The following is a 23,658-nucleotide window of genomic DNA, read 5'->3' as shown; positions in this document are numbered from 1 at the left end:
ATTTTAAGGGTGAATAAAAAGGCAACTTTATTTACTATTGGGAGGTATATAGAGAAGGTTCGTTTTGTGGCAGAAGAGAATGTTCGTGAAATGTATGTGAGAAAATCAAAAGAAAGAATGTTCATTGGGTTATACTTATCGGTTTAGGTGGGAACAAAGTTGGTTTGAATTTATTTCGGTGTCTTCCTTTTCTGGTTTTCGTGAACGGAGCAGTGTTTAGTCATTCTAGGCGTTCGGGCCATAACCTCGGGCCAGTATGTCGTTTTTGACTTTCATAACCTACAGGTTCCTTTGCTTTTGTTTACTGAACAGGTTGTTCATATTCGGCTATCTGGGGTTCGTCCAATTTTTGACTTTCATCTCTTTTTCGGGGCTCCTCCAGCCGCGTGGACAATCAACCGTCCTTTCTTCTTCTTCTTCTTCTTCTTCTTCTTCTTCTTCTTCTTCTTCTTCTTCTTCTTCAAACTCCAACAAAAAAAGACGCGCCAAAAACCAAACCTTCTTTTTTCCACCGGAAGTCCTGCATCTTCCAGTCCGCAGTCAATTCTTATTAATCCCCACACATTCAACTCTACAGTTACAAAATGATGTGCACAAGAACCACTGTCATTCGAACCCGGAATCTGTCCAGTTGAAGGAAACGAGGAGAAGAGAAGAAAGATATGCAAATCGTGGTACTGTCGCAATTAAAAGTCTGTATATAAGCACGTTTTCTTTTTATGAGAGGGTCAGAATGTAATCGTGATTTTGTGACGACAACAAAGAAGAAGAAGAAGAAGAAGAAGAAGAAGAAGAAGAGTTGAGTTGAGTGCTTTACACAATCGGAGTTATTTTTGTATGCGTTAGTACGAACGATGGATTTTTGTTTTATTCGCCGAATTAACACATTAATTTCAAGCTATTTTGACCATTATTATGGCGAAAATACAACTAAGCAGCGACATGGTGAAGCCATTTACTGGCGAGGGAGACATAGTAGCATGGCTAAAAAAGTTAAGGTTGTTCGCAAAACTCCAAAAGATAGACACTGGGGCAAGCCTTAATTTATTTTTATTTCAGACTATTATTCTCATCTTTATTAGTTGTTGTTTTCATCTTTATTGGTTGCTGTTTTTCACGACGTTTCGGCCAACTATTCCTCTGGCCTTCGTCAGGTGGTAACCCCGACGGATGGGAACTTCGAATCTCCTAACTGCGTTCTCAGCAATCACTGCTATCCGTAGTTGTTGTCATCTCACCACGTTTTGGCCAAGTAAACCTCCGGCACGCTTTGGGTAGGATTGAAACCGCTATCTTCAGACAATGTCCATCTGGAACTCTTAAAGTGGGCACACTTTCAACATCTCTATAAACAATTCAACATCTCTATAAACTGCGCCACGGGCCCCAAAGGGCGATCAAGGTTGGATTCTTTAATCTTATAAATCCACGTTTATTTTTATTATCTGATCTTCCATAATCGAGTCCGTACCGATTGGTATATACATTATTCCTTAATTGGAATTCATTTTTGAAATGAGCATTATAAATATTAATTTATTTTTATTTCGGACTATTATTCTCATCTTTATTAGTTGTTGTTTTCATCTTTATTGGTTGTTGTTTTTCACGACGTTTCGGCCAACTATGTTGTGAAAAACAACAACCAATAAAGATGAAAACAACTAATAAAGATGAGAATAATAGTCCGAAATAAAAATAAATTAATATTTATAATGCTCATCTCAAACATGAATTCCAATTAAGGAATAATATATATGTGACAAGTTTGTTGCCATTGTACGTGGAGGGAGACACATTGGCCCTCTACTTAGAAATGAGTGAAATTGACGAACTGAATGTCAAGTGGATAGAGACTCGATTAAAGGAGGCATTCACGGTAGGTGCCTTCACAATCTACAGGAAGTTAACCATGATGAAATGGGTTGGCAAGCAGGTGGGCGTGTATACGAACAAAATTGAACTGGCTGGTTTTGAGGAAGTCGGAATAAAACAACTTGCCACACTGGCGTTTGTTACAGGATTCCCTGATGTCATATCTATTGAACTCTAGCAGACACCAAAAATTGAGAAACTTAATAGCTAGAGCAAAGGTATTGATGTCAACCAGGGGCCAAAGCCTTCACGTGGTTGCAGCTGTGAGTTCATCAAATTGTAAATCTGCTGTTCCTGACAGAGATAGTCCAGTCACAGGAGTAAATTGCTTCAAATGAGGCTGCAAGGGTCACATAGCAAAAAATTGCTGAAGACACGGAACGCATTGTTACTGATCTGGCAAGGTTGGACACTGGGACTGTTCGGGAAACAAACAAGGGGACAAGGTATAAGCGCCAGTCTACTTCCTCACCAAGATTTAAATGCAGTGCTCCCAGAGATAGTCAGTCGTCTACGTTGATGGAATGCGGTGCTTGGCATTAATTGACACAGAATACTCAAATACAATAATAGATGCGAATCGATGTCGATCCTGGAAGACAGAAAAAGTTGATGTCGTGACTATTGGAGGCTCATTCCATGCATGCTGAAGAGGCAAAGTCACTATTTCGACAAGTTATAGTGACTATGTTAAGATCGATGCTTTGGTGGTACATGGTAAACTACTGAGATTTGATCTGTTGTTAGAGATCAATGCGATAAAAGCATTGAGAGGCATCACTATTGGACCTACGGGTGCAGTCCGGATCAGCATCAGAAAATTTTCCATGTGTGCAGCTATCTTCACCAGTGAACCAGACTTTACTGCTACATTTGACCATCAGGAGCGAGCATGGATAGCAGCATTGAGGTTGACGGAAAAAAGATACTGTCTGACATGTTTAGGGTTTGGATTGAACGTGGCTCCCCTCATAATTAAGGCTATTGTTAACAGGGTGCTATCACAGGATGAAGCTGTGGACCACGTAAGGTCGGCTTACACCGATATCTTTGTTGATAAAGATGTGCCCACTTTAAGAGTTCAGGAGAATTTAGCTCGATTTGGACTTGAATGCAGGGACCCAGAATGACTTGGGGATGGCAAACGTGTGCTGGGACTAACAGTCTTAAGAGAGCATGGTGTCCTGTGCTGGAAACGAGGGAATACAATCCCAGAAATTCCCAATATCGTAACATGACGGACTGTATTTTCTTTGTGTGGAAAACTCATAGGACACCCTCAGTCTGTGCATGGCTGCATGTGGCATGCGGAGTAATAAAGATAAGAGCCTGTTCAATCACAAGTTGCTGGAACGACAAGGTGTCAGACACTCTACTTCGGCATATGATGTGCGAGACGGTAGACACAATAAAACGAAATGATCTGATGTGGGAACTGGCGCGTGGACAGCTGGGAACTGATCATATGAGTCGATGCAAGTGCGTTAGCAACCGGAGTGGCATTAGAAAGAAATGAAGCTGTGGTGGAGGATGCTTGTTAGTTGTGACCTGAGAACGATGTGCATCATATTTATCTGGCTGAATTGGATGCTGTGTTGAAGAGAATTAATTTATCACTCCAGTGGCAGATCAAGGTGTTGTACCTTAAAACTGACTCTGCATGTGTGCACAACTGGGTGTCAGAAACTGTCAGTGGGAAAGCGTGAGTTCATACCAAGGCTGCTAGTGAGATGCTCATTAGAAGACGACTGAGTACTTTCAAAGAATTAGTGAGGGAATATGAGCTCTCAGTAGATGTTACATTGGTTGCATTAATTCACAACATGTCCGATCAATTGACGTGTGTACCACAACGATGGTACAATGCCACGTAGAAGGATGTTGGACCCGAGCCACCGATTGGTGCAGTGCATGTCGCTGAGCTGAACACGGCTCAGATCATGTCCATTCATGGGAGCAGTGGACATCTAGGAGTGTGACGCACTGCGTCTTTCACCCAGAGAGTTTGCCCTGCAAAAAAAAGCAGCAGTTAGATTGGCAATACAAACGTGCGTTGAATGCCAAACTATAGATCCTGCACCAGATCACTGGAAGAAAGGAAAGCTGAGGGTGAGCAGTGATTGGTAACGGTTGGAAATGGACATTACACACTACAGTGCTTACCATTTCCTTACTATCACTGATTGTGGGCCGTTGTGGTTTTCAGTGTGGTAACAATTAGCATGGCAGGACTCGGCAACTATAATTCACCAGCTGGAAGTGGTCGTTTTTGAATGTGGCCCACCTCACGAACTACTGACAGATAATGACACAGCTTTCCACAGCAAAGATTTCAAGATGTTTGCAGATGAATGGGGTATGAGCTATAATATTTTGCTGTGCATATGCTCCAGCCAGGAACGGCATAGCAAAGCAATGCCATTGCACTGTGAAACAGATCATGGCTAGAATGCACTGTTCAGTACCAGAGGTGGTCTACTGGTACAACATGATTCTGAATAACAACGAGTCATCTTTAACCTCACCAACCAATGCCATATACCGGTACAAGGTCCGAGTGAAAGGAATCAATGTTATGCCATCAGTAGCAGGTCCTGAGCATAGTCCATACCGAATTGGAGACTATGTGTGGGTGAAGGCACCAGAGAATTGGTGTACCAGGAGATTTGGCCAGGGTCGAGTAACCGAGATAATCAGTCCACAACCCGTCTTGGTGGATGGAATGCCCCAACACGTGAAGGACCTGCACCCTTGATACTGTGTACTCTTGTCAGAAGATTCCGATAGCACAACTTCCTCGGAGAGCATGTCAGAAAGTCTAATATCTGATGACGAAACAGACCCTGAAGATGGTCATGAGGCAGGAGCAGAAGACGCGTGTGCTTTTGAGGAAGCCCACGGTTCTGAAGAGGCCCCACAATTGCAAAGAAGCACCTGACAAAGACGACCACCGCTGAGATGTAGCCTATGTGATTATCGAATCATGGGGGGTGGGTGATAACGGAAATGAACTACACTGAGGTTTCAAAATGATGTGCACAAGAACCACTGTCATTCGAACCCGGAATCCGTCCAGTACAAGAAAAAGAGAAGAGAAGAAAGATATGCACATCGTGGTACTGTCACAATTAAAAGTCTGCATATAAGGACGTTTTTTACGAAAAGCATATTTGCTGTTTTTTACCAATAAGTGACTGACAAGGCCATATTTCTCTAATGAGGGGAGGTAATGAGTGATTATTTTGTCTTTTCACGTACATTAGAGCTGTCTGCTCTTGTCCACGGATTCCCTGGTTTTATGTATTTCACCCTCATCGAAACAAGAGTCAAATTTGATTTTCTTGAAAAAAAAAACAAACAAAAAAAAAAAACAACAACAAAAAACTATGTGATCAAATTATGTGATTTTTGGAATTTTCCATCTTCGTCCCATGACTGGTACGTACATTATACAGACATTTCTTTACTTTCTTTAATTTTAAATACCCCCATAAGTGCCAATCTAAATAATCACCTTTTTTACTTAATTATTATGCCATAATAATAAACACATATATAGCAAAACAATGTGGTATTAAATTAATTATTAATAGAAATAGTTTTTGAAGAAAATTAGCGGAAATTAAAAGTTTTTATTTAAAAAAATAATAAATAAACAGAAGAGTTTATAGCAGACGAAATTGCAACGATCACATGTGTGAATGGAATCTCACAACTGGAGATTTGGAATACACTTCTTTCCTGGTTTGTCCAATCAGAAGCCAGCTCTCAGTCACGTGACCGAGTTTATAAAACGTTACACTGGCAAAACACACACACACACACACACACACACACACACACACACACACACACACACACACACACACACACACACCCTCTCTGTTTTTTCTCAGATCTTGGACGGACAATAACTCCAAATGGAACGGACCTATCGCCCCCAACTTCTCTCTTGGGACTCAGCTACAGGCTCAGAGTTTAACTAAGACGATGAGTTATGTCCCCTTCGGTCAACTGTTTAATATAAAACAATACAAGAGTTGCGTTCCTTGTGGTTAGTAAAAATAAATACATGGACTTGCTCCATGGCTTATCACGCTTAAATGTATCTTGTCTTCTGGTGTTTTTTTTAATAAGGTTCATCCCGTATCATATAATGAAACAAACATAATCGGACATGGTGGCAACTACGGGGATTTTCTTAAAAAAAAGAAAGAAAAGAAATCCATTCACAAATAAAATGAACGCAAAAGAAAATACCAGTCTTCGTGTTGCGCATAAACGCACGTAGTGACGATGACAAGCGCCATCTTAAAAAAAAATTGATGCACAAAGTAAGTTCGCCAATTTCATTCAGTCATGTCATTGTTTTCTTTTCTTTGTTTTTTTTTAATTTAAAAAAGGGGGTATTAGTATAATAATAATATAAAAAAAAATTAAAAAAAAAAACAGAAGACAAAATACATTTAAGCGTGATAAGCCATGGAGCAAGTCCATGTATTTATTTTTACTAACCACAAGGGACGCAACTCTTGTATTGTTTTATATTAAAGAGTTGACCGAAGGGGACATAATATGACAGACGCGAATACAAACAAGCCAACATGTCTGCCTCAACACACAGGCTTTCTTTCTCATCATACAGTACTGTCTCTAATCTTTTGTGGCACACGCTTCTACTATTAACATGTAGGAGACAAATAATATATCATGGCTATACACCATAACTTTAGACACAAACACATGTAACACTGGCTGGCACTTGTCTTTATTGGTGGTAGTTGGAATAATAAATGTAATACCGATGTTACCTTTAAAAGGAAATAACTTTATTTGCCTTTTACATTTTGGAGAGAGTACACCTCTTATTAATAATGTTCGTCGGCAACGTATATCTTGTTGGTTCGGTGGCTAAGAGTGTACTGGCTACTTGCCTGTTATGCTGACGAGGGCTTGTTTAAGGAGAAAGTGAGTGAGAGAGAGAGAGAGAGAGAGAGAGAGAGAGAGAAAGGGGGATGATGAGGTACTCTGGATAGCAGTTCTTGGTTTGTGTTCGGTTAATAAGAAGGAAAAAGAGAGAGGCTAAGAAACTATCATTTTGGGGAATGGTATTATTTTCGTCCTACTTCGTGGCTTTTAGAAGTGACTCAGGTCCTACCTGAAGTTCTTGCTTTTATTTTATTTTTCTGCACTTTTTCAGGAGGTAAGCTATCAAGTTTTTTATTTGTATTTGTAGTTGTATTTTGAGTGGATTTTTGTTTATTTTCAATGTAACGGTCTATTGAAACTTGTGTATGCGTGTTTGGATTAGTTTCTATTAAGAAATATTTTGGTGTTCGTTCGAGTACCATGTAAGGACCTGAATACGGTGCTTCTGGCGGTTTTCGAATGTGGTCTATCCTAACCCAAACCTTATTACAGGTTTGAAGTTGAGCTGGAACGTATAATTTACTTGTTGATTTGTCTTGTAGTATTTGTCTTTTTTTTTTTTTTTTTTTTGCTGCTGTAGCATTTGTGGAATCTTACTTTCTTAGTATTTTTGCTGTTTTAGCATTTGTCTTTGTTTGTTTTTTCTGTTTTTTTTTTTTTTTACTTTTCTAGCATTTGTCGATTTTTTTGCTGTTGTAAAATTTGTCTTTTTTGTTCTTTTTTTGCTGTTGTAGCATTTTTTTGACGTTTTTGGTGTCGCAGCATTGGGCTTTCTAGTTTTTTGTTTTTGTAGAATTCGTCTTTCTACGTTTTTATTCATTGAAATATTTGTCTTTCTTCATTTATTTTTTTACCATGTCTTTCCTCATTTTTTTTTTATTATTGTAGAATTTGTTTTTCTCAATTGTTTTGTTTGTACCACTTGTTGGCATTAGTTTTGTTTTGTGTTAAATCATAGCATTTGTCATTCTTTTTTGTTGCGGCATTTTGGTTCTCTGATATTTTAAAATGTTTTTTGCTTTCTTTTTTGCTGTTGTATTATTTGTCATTCTTCATTTTTTCCAGTTGTACAATTTGTCTTTCATCATTGTTTTTGTTTTTATCTGTTTTCTGCATGTGCTGTGCGGTAAACGCTGTCGCATTGATATTGTTAAGCAAGGTCATGAGTTCATCCATAAGTTTTTCCCAGTTGAGATGGGTTTAATTCTTTTTGTGAGGCTATGACGGGGGAAATTGTGGCTGGTAGGGCCTGTGAAAATTTGTGAATTACAATATCTTCGCTGATACCTATTTGTTTTGCTATTGATAGCATCTCTTGGAAATATGTGGAAGGATGGCCTGTAATGGTGGTGGTTGATATTAATGACTTACGGTACTTATGTATTTTTGGTACCGCGCTGAAATAATAACCTTATTATTTCGGAAGCCATTCTTAACGTGGGGAGGTCAGGGTATCGTTTAAAAGTAATTTCGGGGGCTTTTCTGTAGTATGCAGACGGCGGCTATTGTTAGAGGGCAATAACTTCAATTTCTTCTTGGTCAAATAACGCGGCAAATAAGTAACAAACAAGATTTTTTCCCGAAAACCAAAACATTTATTGTATAAAAATGTATCAATATATATTTGTACAAATATTTATTGAAGAAACATTTATTACTTTATAATAATTATTATTATTGTTTTTGACCTCAAAAAGGACAATCTAGCAATCCTTAGAAAGGCCAAATTTTCCAAACAAGGTTGCACAGCCTCGATTGTTGTACATCTAGTCTAATAAAAAATGTTGAAAAAATAATAAAAATTAAATTTTTTCGGGTTTTATTTCAGCTTTAGGGTCTAATAATGTGTTTTATATAAAAATAAATAATTTTTATAAATGTTTGTCCGTCAAATAATTCATGCCGCTGAAATACACATTTGCCAAAAGTTTAATAATTCATAATATCGTGATTTGACGGCGTAACATCATGATATGAACACGCTAAAAGTTGTTGAACTATTTTAATTAGCCGGGTGTAACTGCAAAACTGTCCAATGCGACACATTCATTTTTTAAAAATGATTTCTGTTAATAAATATTGTAAGAAAATCCATTTACATAACCATGTTTCTTGTTTAAGCCGCCTACACAGTTCTAGTAGTCGGTCCGTGATTGGTTAGTCTGTATGAGTCAAGTTAATTACTTGGCGCCCTTTTTGTATCATGCTTTTCATTTCTCAGGCCACAATAAACAGTCGGCAGGAAAAGCACTCACCAAGACAGCTCCGAGAAGAAAGTCTTACAGAGAATGGAGTTGCCACAATTTCTTCATGTTATATCACCAAAATGTTGGTGAACAAGGGACTTACATCTCTACAAGCAGATACACCTTTATATTGTGCCAAAGATATCCTAATTACAGGATGGCATCCTTTGAACATTTTCTTCTACTAAATCTACTAAATATTGAAAATTTTATGTACTAAATTATATCTACTAAATATTGAAACTTTTCTCAATTCAATTAGAGTCCCAAGGGCCTCGCTTTGTGCCTAATTATAGGCACCAGCATTCTTGCCGAGAACACCATGAATTATCATGGATCCTTTCGAGGAAATGAACTAATACTCTGCCAATAGGAGTTTAACTACCGGCTCCCTGTTTAAGGATGCAAAACTTGCTCACCGTTTTGCAATGGATTGTACCAAGACCAATAACTTTTCTTTGCTGTTATTATTGAATAAATTTTGAGTTTAAAGGTATGGTTTTTGTAATTTGTGGATTTATTTTGCCTCTGTCAGGGAGTATTGAGTTTGTGAGAATTAAATTTCTCACAATATATATTTTTAAATATCTAATTAACCCTATGTCCTTGTGGCAATAGTTCCCCACCCGTTGACTGATTCTTAAGTAGTTTACCAAAATATATAACATATTAATTTGAATAAGTATAGTTATTTAAAAACAATATGCAATAAAATAAATAATAAATAAGTAAGCAGTTTTGGAGAAAAGCGGAGCTATTGTTTCCACTTTGTGCTTCCATACCTCAGTTAAGTGATGCGGATGCGTCATGCGAGCGCTCTCTAACGACGTATTTGAATGTTAAGCTACCGGGTTATGCTCAATTACCAAAATAAACAAATGGGCGAAGGTGCAGACTCGTACACGTGAATACATTTATTATTTTTTAGTTAAGTTGGTTTGCTTATTTTAAAACTAATGAATATTAATCAGAAGGAACATTTCTCGGCAGTCTTGCAGTTAAGTCCCGGCAAAGTTCGACAACTCTAGAAGGGTTACATACATCAGTATTTTACACCGTCAAATCACGAATATTACGAATTATTAGTTTTAAAATAAAAACAAAAAATATTAAAGGTTTAAAATATGACAATAAATAATAATAATAATAATAATAATAATAATAATAATAATAATAATAATAATAATAATAATAATAATAATAATAATAAATTATCTGTATTATTCAATAAAGAGATCGGGTATTCCGGCATAAAGCTCGAGACAATAGTCTCTAACCCCCTTTCACAACAAAAGGAACTAATTTCCATATACACCGCTTTTGGTTACTATGGGAACAGTTAATTTTTGTGATGATTCGATTTTTAATAATAATGATGAATGATAATAATGATGATTCGATTTTTAATAATAAACAATATACAGGACATTTTAAAAGTAAAACAATATTTGTTTAATAGTAATTATTAAAGAAAAAGTTAAAATTTGACTTTTTTGGCCTTTTTTTATCTAAAAAATGTGGTTTTGTCTTTGAATTTGGCCTTTTTTGCTGAAAGATTTGGCTTCAAACATTTATTGTAGCCTACAATATACAGGATTTTTTATTTATTAATTTTTGTGATTCGAGGAATAAACCAATAAAATCTATTTTGTTTTTTTATTATTGTTGATTTTTTTTTTATTATTGTCGATTTTTTTTTATTATTATTGTTGATTTTTTTTTTAATTATTATTTGATCTGAAAACCCGCACAAATTATTAGTACTGCCGCTAATTAATCGAAAAATCGTACGCGTTCTGCTGCAGTGCTGCACTTATGGAGAAAATTGTTGATGATGTTATACCTGCAGCAGCTGACCTGTGTTTTTTGGAGTATTCTCAGTATTCATATTAAGCAATGTAATTCTTTGTTATCGGTGGTGGTGGTGGCCATTTCTATACATGCAAGCAAGCGCATTTAAATTTGTCACAAAAAAAGTAGTTTTTGGGATATTAATCAGTGTAGTTTATTATTAAAAATAAATATTAATATTTAAAATAAAATAAAATGTGTTTATTATTAAAAATAAATATTAATATTTAAAATAATAAAATGTGTTTATTATTAAAAATCGAATCATCACAAAAATTAGCTGTTCCCATAGTAACCAAAAGCGGTGTATAGGGAAATTAGTTCCTTTTGTTGTGAAAGGGGGTTAGAGACTATTGTCTCGAGCTTTATGCCGGAATACCAGAGATCGATCCTTTTTCGAATTCGAATGATTTATTTAATTTCTTTTATTCTTTCATTTTCTGCGAACCTGCTCTTCTTCCGTCGTCATCTTGAATGAAAACCTCCCACCTGTCAAGATTTTAATGTACACATCCTATAATCGTTTCTTTATTGAAAACAAATTGACAAACAAAAAGTAAGTATTGCTTGAATTTACTCTTTTTTACAACAGAGGCGCGTCCAAACTATTCTGTTTCCTTTTATTTCAGATATCCTCCTCGTTGAAGAGATATTATTTTTTTAGGCGATTGCATTTGAAGACGCTTAAAAACTTGGAAAATAGATAGCACTTGTGTTTTTTCTAGATTTAGACGAGACCATCATCTAACAAGATTGTGTTTTAAGATGTCTTTTTGTTACGGAGATAAATTGTCTGTGACTTTTTTTTTATCACAAAAGATGGATTGTGTGTGATATTTTGGAAGAGGATTTAAAAAATTAGTACATATTTATTCTACAATCAATCCTATGTCCTGGGGGGCAATAGCCCCCCCCCCCATCCACTGACTGATTTTTAACGCTACCACTAATCTAACTCCAGGTCGCAACTGGTGTGTACTCCCATAAAACACTTTCTTAAATTTACTAATTAGTGACCGCCAAAGTTATAGAGTGTTTTTGATTTTCGTAACAGTCTGTCTCTAAAAATCTACCAAAAATCAAGTAATTATCTAATCAATATAAAAGTTTCAGCGATTAATAAATAATGTCCTTTATCTGCGTGTAACGTTTTTTTTTTTGTTTTTTTTTTCATATTCGTTGTATAAATATATTTTTGGGAACGTTATACTTCCCCTTCCTCATTTGTCCCTTGTTAGACCCCTTGAAGTCAAAGCGATCCATTAAGCACACTCATTTGTGGTTGGAGGGTGAATGAGTGTAGAAAAAAAAAAAAAAATTCACAGGGTGCCTTCAATATCGAAGATTGAAATCCAAAATTTGAATGTATTTAATTTTTTTTTTTTTTTTTATCTTTTGCGTTTTGGAGCGTGAGATTCATGTTGTTACTAGTGCACTTATTGATCCGTGCTGAAATAATAACGTTATTATTTAAAAAGCCATTCTTAACATGGGGAGAGGAGGGTGTTTTGTACCTATTCTATACTTTAACCTTACAGTTGAATAAAAACATAAAACTTTAATTAAACTTGGAAATACGATTTAAAAAATAGCGCAGATTAGTAAGTGCACTTGCACTATCACCAATATGTTATCAGTATTTACTATCTTTCAGATGAGGATTAAAAAATACGAAAACGCTAAAATATGCATACTTTTAAATCTTTAAAAATAAAAATTGAATTTTAGAATATGTAAACTTAGTACATAATGCTTTTAAAGAATCGATACAAAAAAACAAACAAACAAACAAAAAAAGCAATGGTGTGAAAATTATAAGTAATAATTATATCTGCAAGTGTCTTTTTACATGACATTTTTTCAAGATACGATGACCTGTTGCAGTTTACAAAAAATTGTAATTTCCCATTTTTGAAAATTAACTATAACTATGAAGACATGGATTTCCGTAGTAGATGGTTGTGACATCTCAACAAGTTGCATCTCCCCAGAGGGTTACCAAAAACGGCCCTTTTTAAGGGCCACCAAATTCTAATAAAGTTTTTGTAAACTTGATTTATGCAATAAGGAATTGAGGAAAATACAGTATGATCTAGTTTATGGAAAAAGAATGTGGCTTATTGGTTATTATTGATTAGAAGATAAGAAAGGAAAAATGATTTTAATCATGAAATTAAAAACTGACTAAAATTGATATAAAAACTGAGAAATATAATGCCAAAAAATTATGTTTGATGTAAAAATAGAAAAAAGTAGTTTTTCTTTACTTTTAACAAGTATTAGGAAAAAATTTAAAGTTTGATTGATCAATTATTATGAAAGAAAAAACCATAAAGCTAAAAATAACATATTTTACCATAAATGGCGTTTGTGATTATAATTTAATCCAATTATTTTTTACAAAATGTATGTGCCTGTCTAGTTGCATTAAAAGCTATAAAAATGCTTAAATATTTAGATACGACTGCGTTCGCATACCTAAAATCCAAGATGGCGTCAGGTGATAAGATGGCGATGGAAGATATGAGTTCATGATAAAAAATGGAATTATTTGAATTTATTAAAATATAAGGTAATTAAATCCTTATATTTTTGCATATTCTTATAGCCAATCATAGTAAATTTTATTTAGACATAAAAAAGTTGGTTTGATTCAAAAACCCTTTAAAAAATGTTTTATTTGTGTGAATTGAAATTCCCAGCCAACGGATTCACAGATACAAAACGGTACTCTTAAGCTAAACTCGATTATCGCTCTTTAAGTCTGGTGACACATGCTTGGCCACCAGAGGGCAAAGGCAGGGATGTCACTTCCTGTTTTATACATTTCTTTCCCTTTTTCGCTGGACTCTCAACAAATCAAGATGTGATGATAATGCATTCCGGTTGGCATGTCCAGCCAACCAGTCTTCCTAACCTACCTGTCAGCCTCTCATCAAATATTAAATGCAAGTAACATTACCCTCTTTTCAATGAACTCTTACTATCTTTTTTTTGTATTCTAATCTAAAGAATCTCCATTTATTTGTTATTGTATATCAGTATGTTTTGTCTCTTCATAATGCAACCCATGCTTCTCAATCACCTACCATTCATTAACAAAAGAGGATGGAATCCCAATAGCATAAACAGAGCATCCTATCCTCCACAGATTGGTAGACCTCGATGTGAGTTTTTCAAGAATGGCTAGCTAAGAAACATTTCTTATTAATGCTGAACGATATTCTATGTTCAAAGAAAAATTTTAAAACGTTTTCACTGTCACAAATGAAACCTGTTGATATCATTAAATAATCAGTGAAAATATACACAAAGAAAAGAAAGAGAAAAAAAAATGCAATTTCAAAAAAGAGGAAAAATACTTTTTCATCGCATTCTCAATCCTTACCATTCAAAACATTGGCGTCAATTATCTACATCTAGCCATCTTTATTTTGCTATTCAGGCTAACTAAAAATGAAAACAAACCACTCTAGGAAGAAAATAACCTTTTTTTTCTTACAGTCAAATATTAAAAAAAAAGAACAAGAACTTTTTTCTATATTCACGCACATATAAAAAAAATATACAAATTTTATCCTCTTTGCATTTTTTTATGAAGTGTATCTTTGAACAATGATGTCCATTACAAACTGCGATGATACCAATGGACTAATAGCTTCACAAATATTTCGATTTTTCTCGTAAATGATGCACTTTGTCGTTATGGTCCAAAGAGGAAAATACTTTGAATTACGTGCTGAATATAACGTGCACTCCAAAATATTCTTATTCGTTCGTTTCTTGTCATTCACTCCAGATTTTCTTTTTTCCGTTCTTCATCATAACCAAAGCAAAATCTGACCTTGCGAACCTGAAAGGTCAATTTTTTCTGTTGCATTCCTTCTTATGAACCGAGTTGTTAAACTAAGCTATTTTTGAGGACCAGTTCTTGTTTACCTCAGTCAGGAAGCACTTCGCACAAAAAAAAATTTTGCACATGTGACGAGCACATTCAATGAATGAACGTCACACTACAGCACAGACGTAATTCTAGTGGCATACACCCACCGCTACAATGAACGAGAATCCTAACAACTTTAAACTTTCTTCATTATATCTAAATATTTTTTCGTCATGTGCAAAAAAATATTTTAGCTGTCAATTTCATCATGGAGAACGTGTGGCAACAAGCTCACCAAAAAACTCAAATAGCAATTCTCACGCTATGTCAACTCCAGTTTTCAACACAATTATGGAAAGGAAAAAGTGACAACTAGCCTCTAACAACATGTTACAGCACATCAAACTTCAACAACATTTTATGGCATATCAACCCTTTCCAGCAACAAACGCAACGACCAACCCATAAAGATGTTCACCAAACACTATACACTTCTAGATTTCACAACGACCCACCTCACCTCACCGAAGTTTCCCAGCTAACATAAGTAATTGCATCATACACACTAATACACTCATTACTGGGCATTTATGATCCATACCGACCCACTGGCTATGCTGATCGCCTGAACAATGTCAACACAGTTTTCTATGGACAGACTAATTTCCTTGCAGACTCACTTGTGACCGTAAGCGTGTAGTCAACACATGTGTGACCAGCACAAACTAACTTCAACCCACTGTGCTGACTTTTGCACATGCTTTATAGACTCTGCAGCAATACAGTCTATGACTGAAACACTCACACTCATGACTCACAATATCGTTCCTGTGACCATCCCACAGTTATACAGGTTTTGAAAACTTTTTGCCTGATATCCTTGCACATCACAACTTTTCACCTTGATACTGAATAAAAATAATTTCTTTCTCGTTCTGTACATATATATATGCATGCTTTTTTTTCAGTTTTCTTTTCTCTAGCTTCCAGCTAACTAGAAAGAGAATACTGTGGGAATTGAAATTCCCAGCCAACAGACACACAGACACAAAACGATACTCTTAAACTAAACTTGATTATCGCCTTTTAACTCTGGTGACACATCACCAGAGGGCAAAGGCAGATACATCACTTCCGGTTTTGTAACAAAGAGGATGGGATCCCAATATCCTTCGCATATTTACATTCTGCAAAACTGGGTTAAACACGTTTTTTTTTTAATTTTAAACTTAAAATTCTATTAAAAATTATAGAAAAGTATTATATTATTCTGCTTTTAACACAAACTTCAGGGTTTTTTCTTTCTGATGAAACCAAAAATTGTTCAGAAATAACGGATTTTCATAGATTTTAATAAGCTTTAGAAAAAGCAATGTTTGATCGATTGGTGGTCCCTTCTATTAATCATAAGTCCCAGTGGCAACACTCCCAGCCTTAACATAAAACAAAAACATGTTCATATTATATTTAACGTAAGTATGACCATAATAATGGCGGAATTTTCGACCCTCATAAAAATAACAGTAAAAACTTGTAAAATAAAATTGATTCATTGTAATTGTTTCAGTATTCTTTAAGATTCTAAAAAAAATCTCATTTCTTTTTTTTTACTCCCCTGTGAAGTTTTAAAAAAATCCCCAAAATGCTAAAAACGGGGAAATTGGAACTGCGCGTTATTTCTACATATTTTGACGGAAACGATGAAAACACGATTTTTAAAATTCTCTTAAAAATCAAATAATTGATTGATTTCGTTAAAAACTATGAATTGAAATAAAATAATATACATTTTTATATTTTGACCCCCCACCACCTTAATGCGATCTTATATTTTTTTTTGGGGGGGGGGTACATCTTACGTTTTTTACATATTAAAATATTCTGGGATGATGAAATAAAATATATTTAATTTTAGATTACAAGCATTGCCAATTTGTATGATTTTTATCGATATAATTTCTAAACCAAGAAACTGAAACAATTATGATTTAAGATTTAATTAAATTTCTTTGTGCACAGCATGTTTTAGAATGTCTTAATATTAATTAAAATGTGAGTTTTTTTTCCATACAAAAATTTTGTATGGGAAATAAGTTTCTGATAAAGTTAATTTGAGTTAAGATTAAAAAAAGAAAGCTTTATTTTAGGAATTAAAAATTGATATTTCCTAGAACAAACACGAATTTTATTAAAATAGTTTAAATATTACTTTTTTTGGGCTACAAGTTATGATATTGAAAATAATATTAAAGAAAATTCTGTCAGCTAACTGGTTCTATATGAAACTGTAAGTTGATTGTTTTAGGTATTTGCTTAAAATATGATTTTTTTTCTGGATACCCTATTTATATATGTCTTTTTCATAATATTTCAAGCCAAGACTAAGACTTTTACTGTTATACTTTACTTGAATAATGATTGAACAAACACTTACTTGTAAGGGTATCAAATGTTCCGAAAACACTGATGAAAGGAGAAAAACAAGAACTCGCAAAAACCAAATAAGTACATGGACATAAAAGTTTGAATTGCAAACTCATGGAAAGTAAGAATATTTTCATATTATTTTCTTTGTTTTGCTTGCACTGTCATGACATCTTGACACACCTGGAAATACAAAAGAAAGAGAAATAAAAATTATTTGCGTTTTTTTTTTTCCTTGCATCATTAAATAAGTGTGTCAGTGAATATTTTTGTGGTTAATCTGAACACAGTTTTGCTAATTTTCGTAATTTTAATATTTTACCATCATACAAAAATGGATGCCTTACATAGTACATTGGAACAATTAAAACTGCAAATTGAACAACAACAATTGTTTGAATGCCAGAAGCGCTTACATGAAAGACGATGACAACAACAATGCATGAAAGATACAAGTCATAAAAATAATGCATCCACTAATAATAATAAAGCATTTTCACAAGACTCAATATAGAATATTATTGACAATTTCTGCTATGAACCTGAAGAAGGTAAATCAATTGAAGCTTATTTTCATTGGTATTAAGACTTTTTAGTGGTTGGACCAGAAATAGGTTTGTTTACGATTATGGGATCTAGAGACAGCCAAGCATAACAAGTTTGTGGATTTTATTTTACCTTGTAAAACGTCAGAATTATCTTCCGCTGAGATGGTGGAACTTCTTACAGAACTACTTAGCTCAAAAGTCTCTTTATTCCATAAGTGTTGGTCATGTCAGAATTTGCAGAATATTAATGAAGGTGATTTTGCAACGTGCACAGCCATGGTAAATAAACATTGTGAGGAATTCAAACTGGCAGACCTCAGTGCAGATAATTTTAAATGTTTAGTATTTGTGCCAAGATTGACTTCTGGTTGACATGCAGAAATGAGGAAGTGTATCTTAACAAAATTAGAAAATGAACTAAACTATAAAAGTAAATGGAAGACTGCCAGAAAATAGAAATTATAAAAATGATTCACACAGATAAAAAAGCAAACTATTTAAAAAACATGTAAACAATAAAACACAAGTTTGGGAATAAGGACACACATATCAACATATAGTTAAGAAAGAATTTGCAAAAAGAAAAATCCTGTCTCCGTGTAATCGATGTGGTAATTTGCATTGGATTAAGGACTGTCCATATTTATTAGGAAAATGTTTAATATGTAAAAAATAGGACACAAAAGTTCTTATTGCTGAAATAAAATTAAATACAAAACCCGAGTGTGTTTGGTGGAGACTGAAAATAACAAAGGGTTGAGAAAATATGTGACTATAGAAATTCATGATAAAAAATAAAAATTCAACTTGATTCGAGTTCAGACCTTTCAATAGTAAATTTGAATACCTAGAAGAAATTGAATAAACCCACAATGCCGAGAACATGCAAAACAGCAAAGGCCATTAACAGTGCACAAATTACCTTCAAAGGTGAATTTTTAGCGAACATCACATTGAGAACGACGAATAAATTAAAATCTTATGTATTAAAGAAATACGACTAACCTACTTGGATCGGACTGGATTCATAAGTTTAAATTATGGAACCGGTCAATCAATAATTTTTGCAAAATGGAAATAAAAAGTACAACAGACACTCATGCCATGAAAAACAAATTAAAAGGAAACTTGTTCTAGGCCATGAAAAGCCAAACAGAAGGCACAAACAAACCGATATATATATATATATATATATATATATATATATATATATATATATATATATATATATGTTATAGACTGAACAGAAGTAGCTCTACCCTAATGAGAAATGCGCCTGGCCACAAACCAAGAAGCTAAAATCAGGCAAGATACTCTATCGCTAGTTGTAAAGTAATGTCACTTTCACCAACTGACCCAGTTGTAAATGTCTATGCAACGACAGGCGATTTTTTTTTTTACCAGATACGAAAGCTTCAGCTACACTGCAACAGGTACCAATCACAAATCTATTTTTCACAGTATTGGAACATTATTTACCAAGATTCAACGTTACTCAAAAATATGTGCAGCAAAATAATAGCACTCAAACTGTTTCCACAATATGGAAGAACTACCTGACCATTTTACCCAACATCTTTTCAAAACAGTTCATCAGGTTAACAACATTAGTGGAAACCCCTGGGACAACATCTCCCCTTGTCTGATAGATTATCACAAGTGGGGTCCTAGGTGAGGTTTATTGATCCTTAATCGTGGCAGATTCTACTCATGCAAATAATCAATTGTTTCATTAAATTCTCACAATACATGAGAAAATGGCAAGGTAAAAAAAAAAAAATTCACCCTGAACAATGAATCTCCCAAGAAGTAGAATTTAGTGAAACCGTCTACGACACATTTGATATTGAGCCTCCCCAAATCACACCAAAACCACAACATTCAGGCAGGAAAAGGAAAATCACTGAGCTGTTCATGGTCCATCCAAAGACAAAAAAAATACTGATGCACCACTCGGAGTTATCAGCTTGGGAGGGGGGCTGTTATGAAGGAACTAATCTATGTTACCTACTAATAGACTATTCAAGTCTCAATAAATAGTGGAAGACTAAGCTATAAGGTGTCAGTCGATATCCGATGGAGCAACCTAGGGCATTTGTTGGCTATGATTAATAACCCACATTGCATACTTTGCAATGCATGTTATTTTATTTTGGCATTCTATATTTCTTTGCAATCCTTTAGAGGGCTATGACATATATGAATTTTATAATTTGTACAATTGAAAGACAGGATCGGGAGAAATACGTCCCCTCCCACAATGCAATCTATGTTCTACATCCTGGATTAGAGCATCTCCAGGCATAGCCTTTCCTTTGATTGGGGTGCTTTATCCTTAGGTCCTTCATCAGAATCATTCTCGACAGCCTTATTGGTAGATACTTCCATTTGAGGATTACCTTAAGGACAGAATATTTCCATTTATTTTAGTAAATATTCCTACCTTGTTCTCTTTAATGGATTTTCACCACATTCACAGTAGCAGTGTGCATAAAGCAAATATTTCACTTGTGAAACTGAAAAAATTAGAATAGTCTTTAAACGGAATTTTATTTTAAGTCGTCATAAATTCATTTTATGAATGGTTTAGAGGGTGTTGGTGTATTTGGTGACAGCTTTGGTTTCTGTGGGTGGCAGGTTTGTCCATGGTGGCTTTCTTAACAACTTCAAGTTTAGGACCCATTTGAAATTGCTATCACAAGAATTCACAAATATTCAATATAAAGATTTTCAAAAAATATGCACCTGTTTAGGTTTCATTCAAATAATTAACTTTGGATACTTCATAGTCAATGGCTCTTAATTGTTTTTTACACAAGGAAGTTGTAATCATGCATTTCTTTTAGGCTATTAAGGTACATGGTTATTTTTCTTTTATGGGTAGTTCTATTTCGCTTTAAAGAGAGTAGTTTTTCTCATATCTGGACTATAGTAATTCTATGAGCATCTTGTTCTCCAAGAAGACATGTAAGAACTTCCATGTTATAATCTTTCTTATTAGCCATTTCCTAATTTTTTTATATCCTCGAGATGAATGCTTTAATATCCCCAGGTTTAATGTTCTTGAAAACGTTTTCCATTATGTATTTGTCTATAACATGATACATTAATATTCCTCGCAATATTTTCTCAACGTCCTTTACATTAAAATTGCTAAATCAATGAAGAAGGATTTACATGCAAAATAAATGTGAATTTGGTGAGAGTTGTAAAGATTTTGTTTGGTTAGTCCTCTCCCACTGGTTAAATTGAGGAGTAGGAAAACAAACCATTCACAATCGGCACGACTTACAAAATGTTATCGTTTTCAAAACATTTTGCATTTTTTAAAATAATATTTTGAATTATGTGCCGTTTTTTTTTTTAATTATACGTCATTTGTTTTAAAATTATGTTGGGAATTGTTTGGAGGGTTAATTTCCGACTTATTTAGTAAAGGAAAAAAACTCTTTTTCCTTGAGAACAATCATTCTTTTTTTTGATAAATTGTAAATAAACCGAACAAAGTCAAATATTGCATTCAATCATCTATAATTAAAAAGGATACAATAAAAGAGATACTTGGTCAGTATTCCAGAAAACGGTTGTTTTGGAAGGGTTTTTTTTGTTTTTCAGAAAGTTATTTAGTAGAGGTGAGTTACTCTGCTAGCAGAGCGTAGTTATCCTTCCTTTTTATTGTTTAAGCAATTAACACCAATATGTTTTTGAAAGTTCTTTTTATAAAGACTGAGACCGACTTTTTTTGGTCGCTCTTAAGTGTGCAAATAAAATATTTCCAACATTTCCTGTTCACTTGAATTGTTTAAGCTTTTCATATGTGTCAGAAGGTCCTTTGGTGAATGCCGTCACTAGTCTCAGTTCTATTTGTTCTGCATCTAATTGGTCTTCCTTGCTCATCTCAAGGTAGAGAGGCAGCACATCTCCATATAGAAAAGAGGGTTTAGCACTTTTTGTGGCTGAGTTACTAATTGTATGTCTTTGATCTATACAACCACATCACCTCCACTAAAAGGTGGTATCACATTTTTTCCCAATTTCAATAATTATTCATGATTTCTTCATGCCGAAATTGCTTGTAGTTAAATTCAGTACATTATTTCCAAAATGCGCTACTCCAAAACTCGACACTCCACTGTCAAAACTTGCTATTTCAAAAATCGATTCCTTGTTGCCAAAATTCACTACTCCTACACTCGATGCTCTGCTATCTTAAACTCTCGACTCTGAAACTCGACACACTTCTCTCAAAACTTGCTACTCTCACATTTAAATCTAAGTTATCTAAATCTCCGAAAAAATCAGGCTTTTTATTTAAACTGGAAGCATCTCATTTGCATATGAGGTGTCAAGATCGCACATATAAAAAGAATCAGCAACCATTTTTTTTCATTTTCATCTGCATGGGACCTTATAGGCTACACAAAAACAGGCTTGTACTAATTTTCAGGGCGTTTTATCACAGGAGAGTAATTTTCCCTGCTCTTGCTAACATTTTCGACCACTAAACTTTATTATCTTTTTATGAAATGTATCTTTTTGTATATTTGCAGAATCTCCAGCAATCAAAACAAAAACACAAACAAATGCATTGTTGGATTTGAATGGATCGTCATTCTTTTGGCAACTTGAATATGAAAATCTCTTCAAAAAATGTTTTAAAAATATATTGATCTAAACTGCTTAAACGATTTTTGTGAAATGTATCAAATATTTTTAATCAACTTTCATATTGTGATAATATATTGAGAAAAATTGTTATTGTAAAGTTTACATGTATTTCTTTTTCCTCAGTCTTATTCAAGAGAAAAGTAACTCAATAATCTATTGCAAGTAGGGTACATTATACTAAGTCATGCATGGAATATAAAAATTCAGTTGAAAAAACTAAAACATTCTGCTATTGAAATGGTAGTTCAATAGGAAATAGTGAAAACTGAAATTATATTTTAATATGGCTTCAAAAAGCTCTGTTAAAATATTTTCCAATAATCTACATTTAAACCAAATACTGAAAATCCATTCTGAATGTTTGTTTTCTAAATATGGAAAAATCTAGAAAAATATGTACTAAAAAATCCACAAATATTTGGACTTTGCAAACGAAATTAAAATCTGATGCTGGAGAGAAACATAATTGTGGTTCTTCATTTTCAGAGAAATCAAATATGTTGTGCCATTTGCAAACACATACAGGAGAGAAACCATATTCTTGTAAAGTTTGTGGTTCCTCATTTAAACAACAGAACCATATGTTGTGGCATATGAGAATACACTCTAGAAAAAAAACATATTCTTGTGAAATCTGTGGCTCCTCTTTTACATGCAAGGAACATATGTTCAGACATATGCGAACACATACAGGAGAAAAACCATATTCTTGTGAACTATGTGGCTCTTCTTTTACACAGAAATCCAGTCTGGTTGGACACAAGCGAACGCACTTTGTAGATAATCCATATTCTTGTAAAATATGTGGCTGTTCGTGTTCAAGTAAATCAAATATGGTGAAGCATATGCGAACTCATACTGGAGAGAAACCATATTCTTGTGAAATATGTAACTCTTCATTTTCAATAAAATCCAATATGATAAAACATATGCAAATACATACTGGGCAAAAACCATATTCTTGTGAAGTATGTGGTTCCTCTTTTTCATTGAAACAGGCAATGTTGCGACATATGAAAACACATACAGGAGAAAAACCATATTCATGTGAGGTTTGTGCTTCTTCTTTTGCGCAGAAGCATCATTTGTTGCGTCATGTGCGAACACATACTGGAGAGAAACCACATTCCTGTGAAATATGTGGCCTTTCTTTTACACGCAAAGATCATATCTTGCAACATATGCAAAAACATACAGGAGAGAAAAAATATTCTTGTGAATTATGTGGTTCTTC

General features: G+C 34.2%; 1 long non-coding RNA gene across 1 annotated transcript; it reads left to right on the top strand.

Moving 5' to 3' along the window:
• Positions 1-11,349: 11,349 nt before the first annotated feature.
• Positions 11,350-22,885, top strand: LOC145291139 (uncharacterized). Its single transcript, XR_013869334.1, has 2 exons — positions 11,350-11,457; positions 22,307-22,885. It is a non-coding gene; the product is annotated as an uncharacterized LOC145291139 (long non-coding RNA).
• The last annotated feature ends 773 nt before the right edge of the window (positions 22,886-23,658 follow it).

The sequence above is a fragment of the Euprymna scolopes genome, chromosome 12 (assembly GCF_053919585.1).
Source record: "Euprymna scolopes isolate OS-2025 chromosome 12, ASM5391958v1, whole genome shotgun sequence".
Lineage (NCBI taxonomy): Eukaryota > Metazoa > Mollusca > Cephalopoda > Sepiida > Sepiolidae > Euprymna > Euprymna scolopes.
Note: the sequence above shows the minus strand (reverse complement) of the source record. Positions and strands in the feature narration are given on the sequence as shown.